The sequence below is a fragment of the Dromiciops gliroides genome, chromosome 1 (assembly GCF_019393635.1).
Source record: "Dromiciops gliroides isolate mDroGli1 chromosome 1, mDroGli1.pri, whole genome shotgun sequence".
Taxonomy (NCBI): Eukaryota; Metazoa; Chordata; class Mammalia; order Microbiotheria; family Microbiotheriidae; genus Dromiciops; species Dromiciops gliroides.
In genome coordinates, this window is record NC_057861.1 from 601,085,383 (window position 1) to 601,096,672 (window position 11,290).

The 11,290-nt window shown below is 44.9% G+C and overlaps 1 protein-coding gene across 2 annotated transcripts in view; it reads right to left on the reverse strand.

The window, feature by feature from the left end:
• PHF24 (PHD finger protein 24) overlaps window positions 1–10,769 on the reverse strand; it is a 28,945-nt gene extending 18,176 nt beyond the window's left edge. For both annotated transcript variants that reach the window (XM_044002721.1, XM_044002714.1), the window contains exon 1: window positions 10,306–10,769. The gene's annotated coding sequence lies outside the window, so the exon portion shown is untranslated. The remainder of the gene's footprint in view (window positions 1–10,305) is intronic.
• Window positions 10,770–11,290: the final 521 nt, after the last annotated feature.

The following is an 11,290-nucleotide window of genomic DNA, read 5'->3' on the forward strand; positions in this document are numbered from 1 at the left end:
GTGTTGGTGTAGGCAGTGGAGGTGCGTTACACACCCATTTTCTCTTGAACACCTGCTCCCAATGCAGATAAATTATTTACAGCAGCATGCAAGCAAAAAAGCTGGGGTGGGGCCTGGTGAGAGCTCGGTGCTCTCAGCAAAAAAAAAAAAAACTAGGGGAGAACCTACAGTGAGTATAGATGTGCTTGTTGGTTGAGATTGCCCAGGCTCTCAAGGGGAAAGGACACCCACTGGGTGTGTGTGGGGTGTCTCAGGGAATCTTACTCTAGTGCTATAGCCTTAACAGCTGAGTGAATAGCTTAATGGCCAAGGCTAGAACCCCTTGATCCCATATTTCTTTAGAATATTCTTGGGAAGAGAATGAAAGGCAGGAGAACAGTGAATAAAGTCTTGGAGTGAGAATGACCTGAGTTCAAATCTCACCTCTGACACTGAACGACTGTGTAATCATGGGCAAGTGACTTAAGATCTCTCAGTTTCAGTTTCTTCACTTGGAAAATATTGTGGGGTTCAAATGATATAATGAATGTATGGAAAGTGCTTTGCAAACTGAGGTGCTGTTTCTTGCTCTCTTGTACAAAAACAGTTGTTGAACGAATGCTATGGGAGACTGTCATGGCCCTCTCCCTCAATAATAGCAATGTACATTGATATAGCCCTTTACAGCTAAAAATTGTTTTCACATATATTATCTTGTGTGATTCTCATGAGGACTTTTTGGGACAGCCTGGATATGTATTCATGACTTCTAACTTCAAATCCAAGGGTTCTTTTTATACCACATTTAAAAATTCCTCAAGATGGAGAAGTAAGGGTCAGAGAGACTAAATACCAAACCTATACCATTACTTACATCCATCTTGCTTCCCCAGTAGTTAGGCTGTCTAAGAAGTGAAATCAAGGTCAGCAGAAAAGAAAGAAAATCAGCAACTGATGGCAGTGTGGTGACTTCTCTGACCATAGGACACAGCTAGCTAGGTGTGAGTTTTGGCACTCATCTAATTACATAAACCACACTGGCAGAACAAAGGAGACCAATACTAAAGTCAGTATGGCACCCAGTGTTGGGTATCATGTGCTGTAGTACCCCGTTCCCCAGCAAAAGAGACCACCAAAGGAGAGCTCTTGGCCTATGACAATATGATGAGGTTTGATGTCTATTCTCTCAGTCTAGTAGAGGAGTATATCCTGAGTTCCTCCTAATACATGAGGATCACGGCACTTAGGACTGGTTGGTGATTAGTCCAAACAGTTACCAAACAATATGTCTGAATAGCCAGGAAAAATCTGTGCTTCACATAGAATATAAACACACATGACTATGAAAGTACCATAACTTCCAATAAGATATATTGCATCCTATAACTATATAGATTATGTGTTCACTCTATAACTTATGTTTGCTCTTGTTAGTGATATAAATCTAAGTTTTGAGCCTTTGAGGAAAAATAGTCAGAGTTCTCTTATTGTTGACTGTAAAATATGCAATGTCCATGGGCTGAGTGGGCTTCCATGCAACATAGGGACTATGTGATCTGTAGGCATATCAATGACTGTTGCACTGAGAATCCAATATATGCTACAGTACCACCTTCCCTGCTGTGAGTTCTGTTCTAGCTATTTGGTCTCCTGGCAATATCCTGGGGGGCTAATCTTAGATTTGATTTGTTCCTAGTCCCAGAAAGAGATACACCCAGTCTATGTTTTTCACCTCTGTTTCTCCAGGGTTGCAACAGTAGCTTAAACGGCATCTAGAGAACACCAGTCACCAAAATTGCTCTCAGTGCTATATAGGTTCCCAGGGAACAGGTAATATAGCCAAGGGCTGAGGCTTCTTGACCACCACTCAAAAGCACCAGGGATTAGGTAGTCATAATGCACTGAAAGTAATTAAAATAAAGTATGACAATGGTTTCTGACTTTACGGAAACTAGGTCCATTCTCTCTGTTAAGTATAAACTTTTAGCAGCAGCACAGCACAAATCAAAGACTCTATTGTTGTTTGTTTGTTTTTGTGACCCCATTTTGGGATTTTCTGGATAAAGATACTGCAGTGGTTTGTCATTTCCTTCTCCAACTCATTTTACAGATGAGGAAACTGAGGCAAACAAGCTTAAGTGACTTGCCAAGCCCACACAGCTAGTGCATATCTGAGGCCAGATTTGAATTCCTGAAGATGAGTCTTCTTGCTTCCAAGCCCAGTGCTCAATTCACTGAACTACCTAGCTTTGCCCTGGAAGAACCTGTTGATGTGTTGCAATTAGTAAGTACATTACTCAGAGATGGAGGAAGAGAAAACCCAAGGCAAGAGTATTTGGTGAGCAAAATGTCATCAGTTCTGTGGTTTATTTTAAGAAGTCAGATAGATTGGAAATGAAATGGTGATTCAAATGGTTAAGTGCTAAAACTATCAACATAGTTTTTGCAGAGAAAATGAGCTTTTGCAGAGAAATGAATAAGAAGCCATGGATACCTTTTTTTTTGTTTTGTTTTGTTTTGTGGGGCAATCGGGGTTAAGTGGCTTGCCCAGGGTCACACAGCTAGTAATTGTTAAGTGTCTGAGGCTGGATTTGAACTCAGGTCCTCCTGAATGCAGGGCCAGTGCTCCATCCACTGCGCCACCTAGCTGCCCCCATGGATACCTTTTAAGTAATGTTTTATCTCCATATTTCATACCTATAGCTCAAGCAGCTAAGTGTGAGGAAAGGAATAATGGTCTCCTTTCAGTAGGACACAACTGCCACATCAGTACTGTTCACATTGTACTCATCTGGACCTGTTTGAGGACTTAGGTATTGGTCTTCCTCCCCTTAGGCAGACAGATCATGTGATTAGAGTAGCCCTGAGCTGGTCTCAACTAGGTCCTCTCTCAACTAGGTCCTCTCACAGTCTGTTTCCATATAAGGGAGGATTGAAGGAATGTCCCTGTGTCACCTCCCTATTAACTAAGAACTCAAACAATGATTATGGAAATTAGAGTTAAGAATATTTCTATCTGACTAGCTAGTTTTTGAGATTAGATTATAACCCTTAAGTAATCAGCCAATGATGAACAAAGGGAGGGTCCATTTCACGTTAGGGACTAGGTATAAAAGGAGCCTGTGAGCCTCTAAGCTTTGTATTTGCTGGCTGTAGCACTTACTTGCAAGTGCCCATTCTAGAGAGAATGAAAATAAAAGAGCCTTTGACACTTTGCTGCTGAGTTCCAGAGGAGTATTGAGCAGGGGTCATTTTTTTTTCTCTCATAAGCATTTTATACCTCCTTATACCAGAAAAGTGCTCTATTAGGAATCACTCATCCCAACTATCCTGATGTACAGGTTTGTTTGGTTGGTTTTAGATTCAACACCATACTGCATAAAGTATTTATTAAGTTCCTAATTCTGGGTGGTTTTATGCAGCAGGATGGTATACAAGCTAACAAAGACACATTTAGCCCCATCTAAGTCTAATAATGCCTTTCATATCCATTCCTGTTATTCTATAGGATCTTTTCAATTTCTCTTTTTTTCCATTCATGTGTTTACCACTCTACTTCCAATTCTAAAACAACTTCTTACCTAGACCATTACAAAGCTCCTAAATTGGTCTTTCTGCCTCTATTCTTTCCCTACTTTATACTACAGGCTAAAGCCAGAAGGTATACTCCTTGTTCACACATTACTTCCCTAAATCTGCACCCCCCCCAGTAAAACCTATGGCACCTCACTGCCTATCAAATAAAGCAAAAACACCATAGTTTTACAGTCATTTACTTAAGATCCTCCAACTTCCCTTTCATGACTTACTATATTGCTCTCCTTGATTCACTCTAGAACCAAACTAGACTACAAATCATTTGCCAATCTCATCTTGTTCCTCTCCTCCCAATTCCATGTTTCTTCTTGTATAGTATGCCATACTGTAAAAGACACCCCACTTTCCATTTCTGCTTTTTTAATGATTTCCCTTCTTGTAAGGCCCAGGTTAACTGCTATCTTCTACAACTACTATCTCTGAATAATATCCCCACTGGAAGTAATCTCTCCCACTAGAACTTTGGACTTTTTTCTATTTCTATTTATTTTATTTTTGATATTTTTATATTTTACTCATATTCAAATTTACTTTATGGTTATGTATATATGTCTTATTTCCTCTATTTTGGCATATCTTAAACTCACTGAGACCAGAGAATCTTTTAGTGAATCTTTGTATCTTTAGCACCTGGGACAGTACCTTGTACATGGTTCTCCCCTATCTATTCCTCTGTCCTCCATCCTCACTTTTGTTACCATTGTTGGACATTTATGCTTACTTACAAATGCCACTCTTTTCTAACTGGCTTTGTGACAAAATAACCTGGTCTCAGGTATTTCTTGAATACTATTCCTGAGTTTCAGTGTCACCAGAAGTTTGGTTAACAGACCACAGTACCTTTTCTACACCTTTCACAAACTCTTCCCAGGGCCAACCTGCTGGTGCTACTGCTTTCTCCATGTTTAATAACTCCACCCATTTTGCCAAGGGTTCAACATATTTCCTCTCCTCCGTGTCTCTTTCTTTTTCTTTTTTTTCCCTTGGTGAGGCAATTGGGGTTAAGTGACTTGCCCAGGGTCACACATCCATGTCTCTTTCAATAGATGATCTTTTAATCTACATTTGATATTATGGCTCCTCCAGCACTCTAGATATTTGTGCATTCCTTTCTCATTCTGCTGTGCATGACCAGATCACAATCTTGGCTCATCTCCACCTCTATCAATCACTTCTGCTTTCATGCTCACATAGAGGAACATCTTTGGAGCCAGACCAAGCCCCATGAATTGTTGCTCTGATATTCTAATGGGGAGCTTCAGACATTTTTCCACTCCCTGCCTCTGGTGTAGTGGAAATTACATGAATCTGAGGTCCAAGGATCTGGGTTGGGAAACTAGTTCCACAGTCAGCTCCCTGTGTGATCTTGGGCAAGCCATTTCATCTGAGACTCCGTCTCTTTATCTGTCAAATGAAAGGACTGTGCATCTGAATTTCTTTCTAATGATAAATTCAATTCTTTTTTCTATGCTGCATGTGAAGATGAGCACAGAAATAAGTGGAATCACAGGTTTGGGCCAGGATCCTGTTTATAGGGGAGTTTACACCTCATTAAAAGAAAGAACCATACTGAGTACACCAGAAAGAGGAACCAGAGGATGGAGCTACTAGGTTTTTTAGTTTTGTTGTTGGTTTGTGGGTTTTTTTGGGGGGGGGGGCAATGAGGGTTAGGTTACTTGCCCAGGGTCACACAGCTAGTAAGTGTCAAGTGTCTGAGGTCAGATTTGAACTCAGGTCCTCTTGAATCTAGGGTCAGTGCTTTATCTACCTAGCTGCCCCCTATTTTTGTTTTTTAATGGGAAGAAGATAAGTTGGTTTCAGTGTTGGAAAGACCTGGGTTCAAATCTTGCCTCTCACATACATTGGCTATTCAAGTCCCACCTCTTACATGACTGAAATACTGTGATCCTGGGCAAATCACAATTTCTCAGGGCTCCAGGAAACTTTCAGACTATCAATTGCTAATCTGAAATGGGAGTGGGAATGTCCTCGCTGGTGGTCCCCTACCCCAGTGAAATCACAGGTCTAGAGCAGGACTTCTGAAACTTTTTTCACTTGTGCAACCCCTTTTTGCTTGAGAAATTTGTATGGGACCCCGGGTATATAGGTATATAAAAGAGGTATACATAACCTTTTACTGCTGCCAAATTTTGCTCAACTCTCACATTCAGTTACTCGACCCCACAAAGGGAAGTCTAAGAAGCTTTGGTCTAGAGCACTGCTTCCCCTTTGACCATCATTCAATAAACATTGATTAAGCATCTGTTCTGTGCAAGGCACCTGGAGACCCAGATGCAATTCCTGCTTTCAAGAAGCCTAGATTCTACTGAGAGATACAAAGCAGCAAACATAAAGGCAAGACCATTTGAGGAGCTGAGACTACTAATACCTTTGGGGGGGGGGTGAAAAAAGCTTCCTCTAGAAGTTGTGTGATGTGGGTTTTGAAAGAAGCTTTGGATTCTAAAAGGTGGAGAAGAGGAAGTACATTCCAGGCACTGGGGAGGATGGCTTGTGCAAAGAAGTGACAGAGAGGGTGTCAAATTTAGGGATAGCAACTAGGCCAATATGGTTGGAATGTAGACTTTGTGAAGAGCAGTACTGTGCAATCAAGCTGGGAGGTAGGCTGGAGACAGATTGTGAAGGATAATAGCTAAAGTGAGGAGTTCAGAGTTTAGCTTCTACTCACTAAGATGCTGCTAAAAATTCTTGAGGAGAGTGACAGGGTCAGGCCTGTGCTTTAGAGTAGGAAGATTCTTGGCAGCTGTGTGGAGGAGACACTGGATATTGGAGAATCTTTCTCAGGATAGTCAAACAGTGAAGATATGGTGAGCAATGGCTACAGATTGTGATACAAATAAAAATATGGGGGCCACCATGGTATACTAGAGAGGGTATACCTGGTACCCAGGTAAGTAATAAGTAATAACCTCGCATAATAATTACAGCCAGCTGCAAGAATGATAGAGTAAATCACAGAATCTCAGAGTTGGAAAAGATCTCCTAAGCTCATCTAGTCCAACCCATAACTGAACACAAAATCCCTCTGCAACACAAGCAGTTATCCAGCAGTTAACCAACAAAGGTTATCCAACCTTTGCTTGAAGATCCCTACTGAAGGGGAACCTAGTATCTCTCATGCTAGTCAATTCAAGTTTAGGATGGTGTAAATTGCTGGGAAGTATTTTCTTGTATCAAACCTAAATCTGCCTCTCTGTAAAAATATCTACCCCATTATGTCTAGTTCTGCCTCTAGGGCCTAGAACAAATCTAACTCCTCTTGTTAACATGTTCTTGATGATACCATGCTGTCTCTTTGTAATCACTACCTACCTCTGTTCCTAGAATGTTTAGAGTATGGATAAGATAGACTGACGAGAAGAGAATACCCTGGATCAAAGAAGAAAACAGGGGAGAACATGTTTCTTTAACATACTAGGCTGAGGGGGCAGCTAGGTGGCCCAGTGGATAAAGCACTGGCCTTGGATTCAGGAGGACCTGAGTTCAAATCCAGCCTCAGACACTTGACACTAGCTATGTGACCCTGGGCAAGTCACTTAACCCTCAATACCCTGCAAAACAAAACAAACAAAACAAAAAAAACCCTACTAGGCTGAGACAGTGGAGGAAGTCTTTAGCGGGTCTTAAAGAACCTTATAAATGAGGGGTTCTGCCCCTAGCTGTATGCTGTGAGTGAAAAATGTTATAGACTTCCCCTGGATAAACTGGAGAGGTAGAAGCCATAGTTTCCTGAATTGTTGGATTTGGGGATATTATGGAAGAGATATTTCAACTCAATTCAACAAACACTTATTAAGAGGCTACTGTATATAAGGCACAGGAGTAGGAACTCAGAATATAATAAGGAATGCAAAGGAAATAGTCTGCCCTCAAGGATTTTAGAATCCAGTCTGAAGAAATGAGAGGGACACAAATGATAATACATATTAGCATATGTGATCTGAGAAGGGAGCTATAGTATACATACATACATGTCTATATCTTTATCAATATCTATATCTATATCTATATCTCCAATGGGAGTGACTCAGGAAAGACTTCACGTAGGTAGTACCTGAGCTGTATAGCAAAAAAAACCTTTCAACATATATGGAAAACCTGCAGCCATGGGATGGCATGCACAAGGCATGGAGATGGGAAAGGGCTAGATGAGACCCAGAAACATTAAGTGGTCCAGTTTAGCTGGAGTATAGGATGTAGGAAGAGAAACAGTATGAAATAAGGCCTGGAAGAAGTTTGGAACCAGATTATAAAGTGCCTTGAATGCAGGGCTAAGGACTTTGTACTTTCACTAGTAGACAGTAGGGAAACTCCTCAAGATATGAGAGCAGGGGAATGATGTAATCAGACCTGTGCATTAGCAATATTATTTGGTAGCTGTGTAAAATGAGTGAATTGGACAAAGGAAAGCATAGGAAGGAAGGTTTCATTTTCCTTGTGTTGAGAGAGTATCTAGAGGAAGAAGAACTGAAATAGAAGTAAGAGATTAGTCACCAACATACCAAAAGAATTGAAACCACTAGCATAAATAAACTCCATTAGAAAGTGGAAAGGGGTGTCTGGAAATCAGCCTGGGAGGTCCTAGTATTAATGGATTGTAGAGAGGAGAAGGAACTATTAAAGAACAATATGAGTGGTAGGAGGAAAAGCCTAAGAGTGGTCAGGAGCACAGAGAGAAGAGTGTCAAAAGCAGTAGACTGAGGGGAATCAGGGCAGTGGAAAAAGGTGGGGGGCTGGGGAAGTGCCATCTTTGGTTCTGTGGAGGTGGGAAGACTACTCACTCTACATGGTCCTTTGATGAAGTGGATTAAGTTGAGCAGAGTATTTGCTTAAATGTCCGAGCCAGGCTTTTCACTTCCTTTGCCTGGCTCCTGATTCCTATCTGTCTCCTGATTATTATCTGACCTTATCTTAGGTATAGGTGCAGATCTGTAGCTCTGTGCTTACTGGGTTGGAACCCTGGTTCTGAAGTTACTAGCTCTGTGACTGTGGTTCTCATAGTGGGGTGCCACCCAGCCTGAACCCCAACTTCTAGTGTTAATCACTCTCCACATGACTGGCTGTAAGAATGGGCCTGCTGAATGGAGATGGTCAGACACAGTTAGATTAATAACCTTTCATTAAACTCAATTAATTTGCAGTTGGTAAGGTCACTTCTCTGTCACCATCATATTTAGCTGTGCTTCCCCTCACTTCTTATGAGAAGCCTTGGATCACACACCATTTCCAAACTGCCTCTTCTTGCCTACTGATTTAAGGTCTCCCAAATTATGTAGAGATATCACAATGCTTATGATGTAAAGGGCCACGGACCAGAAAGAAACCCTAAATTGGGAGTCTGGAGATCTGGGGTCCAGTTCTAGCTATGACATCAACTAAGAATTCTAAGAACTGTTTCTTCATCTCTAAAAGTGTTTTCTAAGGTTCCTTCCAATTCTCTCCTTTTAACTAAGTTGAGCTCTAGATAGGCTGAATAATAAAAGGATTTAGTGGAGCTCAGTCACAGGGTACCATCCCTACATTTGACTTGCCACCCTTTTGGGAATCTGATGAAGTCTGTGAACCACTTCTCAGAATGTCCCAGAATTACGAAGGAAATCAATTGTATTGAAATAGAAGTGTCATTTTTCCCCCTATCCCACCAACCGGTCCTGTGGACCCCAGGTTAAGAACTCCTACCTAAGTAGACTATCTTTTCATCCTTGGGATCTTAATGTACCATATCCACAAACACATTCTTTCCTGTCTCTGTCTTAGACTGCCTTCTCTCTTACCTTCTCCTAACAACAACAACAAAAAAAACACTAAGCAGCTTTCAGCATCACTAACTAAAATCCATCTACTTCCCTTTCTCCTTGGTGACCCCCTTTCTCTCCAAGCTCAATACAAACCAAACTAGGAATGCACACACAGATACACCACCTACATGTAAAGCAGCATAGAATCTTAAACGGCACTTCGGAACCTGTATACTATTCCTAAAGAACCTAAACATCTTTCTGGAATGCCTATGTCCCCAGACCAAATACTCCCCAGTTCGAAAATCTTTCCCCTTTCAGAATCTTTCCTTTCTGCCCAATGTGACCGCCATGCCAAGTGCTTGCATCTTCCTTAGGCATCCCTCTTAGTGTGCCTCCCCGGACTGCAGAGCTCCAACTTTCACTTTGAGTCCTGCCAGGGCCCTTTCCCCCACAGTTCCTTCCCACGCTCAAGTTCAGGGGGAGCTCCTGCGGATGGGATCCCAAAGCGCCTTCTGGGTCCTGGCGGGGTCAGACGTTTTGCCGGGTGCAAAAGGCAACGACCAGTCCTCTCCCAAGTCAACAAGTATTGATGAGGTGCCTCCTGTGTACCATGCGTGGCAGGTGGTCAGTCTGCAAGACTGGTAATGCTCAAGGCCGGACGCCGGCGTAAGGCAGGCGAGGGTGGGCTCTCGAGCAGCCAGGGGACCTCCGCCACCAGACGGAGTCCCACGTGTGCCCTCTTGGTCCTCACCTCCTGGGATGCGGGGGCGAAGGCAGCCACGCCCCGGGGGCCTCAGGGCGGGGCGAGGCCAGGTTGCGGGGCGAGGGGGGCTGCTGGGCGTTGACGGCTGCGGGTAGCCCCTGGACGTGATCGTGCTTAGCTGGGGCCCCATTGCCCTGCCCTGCCCCCCAGCCCGGCCGCGCCCCAAGCTCATACCCCATCACCTCCCTCCGCCTCCCTGCCACTTACCCGGGGAATCGCCTCCGGCTCTAGTCTGGGACTTACGACGTGACCCTCGCCCTGCACATCCCCGCCTCCTGCTCGGGAGCCTGGGCAGCAGCGGCACCTTCGCCCCCGGGGGCTTCGGAGGTAGGGTCCTACCTTTGGCTCCCTCCACCTGCCCCACCCGAGGGCCGGACCGAGGAGGGCTGGGCTAAGGGCGAGGGGGCGGCAGGCCCCAGTCCGGGGCGAAGCCCCCCGCCCTCACCCGCAGAGGGAGGCTCGGCTTGGTTTGTCTCCCGCGGCCGCGGCTGTTACCGGCTGTGGCAGCTTCGGCCCCAGGGTTCCAACCGCCGAGGCTACTCCGGCCCCGCGCTGGCAGAAGCGCCCTTAGCTGGTGGGCGGGCGGGGGGCGGGCCAGGAGCTGCTGCGCCCTCTCCCCTTCCCCCTCCTGGCAGGAGCACGGGCGCGCGCTAGGGGACTGGAGTGGGGGTGTGGGGGGGAAGCAGCGCCGCAGGGACAGTTACGAGGCTCAGCGCGCGCCGCCTGGTGGAGGGGGAAGGGAGGAGGCACACCGGTCTCGGGGGGTGGGGTGGGGAGGGGGGACGGGTGAGCCAGGAAGAGCGCGTAGTTTTCTCCAGAGAAGAGGGCGGCGGGCTGGCTGCCTGGGGCAGGAGTCGGGGTGACTGGGGGGAGCAGTGTAGCAGCTCTGGCCTGACGCAGGCTAGCTGGGGAATACCAATGAGCGCCCCCCCGCCAAGACCGGGGACTGCAGAGCCTGGGACTGCACCAGCCAATCCGTCCGACTGGCACCAGCAAGGTCAGTCACTAGCCGAGCCCTCCCTTACCAGGCCCCTCAGCCCAGCCCGGAACCGGGGGCGACTCTGTGCATGCATGCATTCATTCATTCCAGCTGCAGATTGCTGGGAGTTTGTGCAAATATGCATGCATGTATGCATTCGTTCATTCATTCATTCATCTGTTCATTCATTCTTCCATCCATCATCCATCGTCC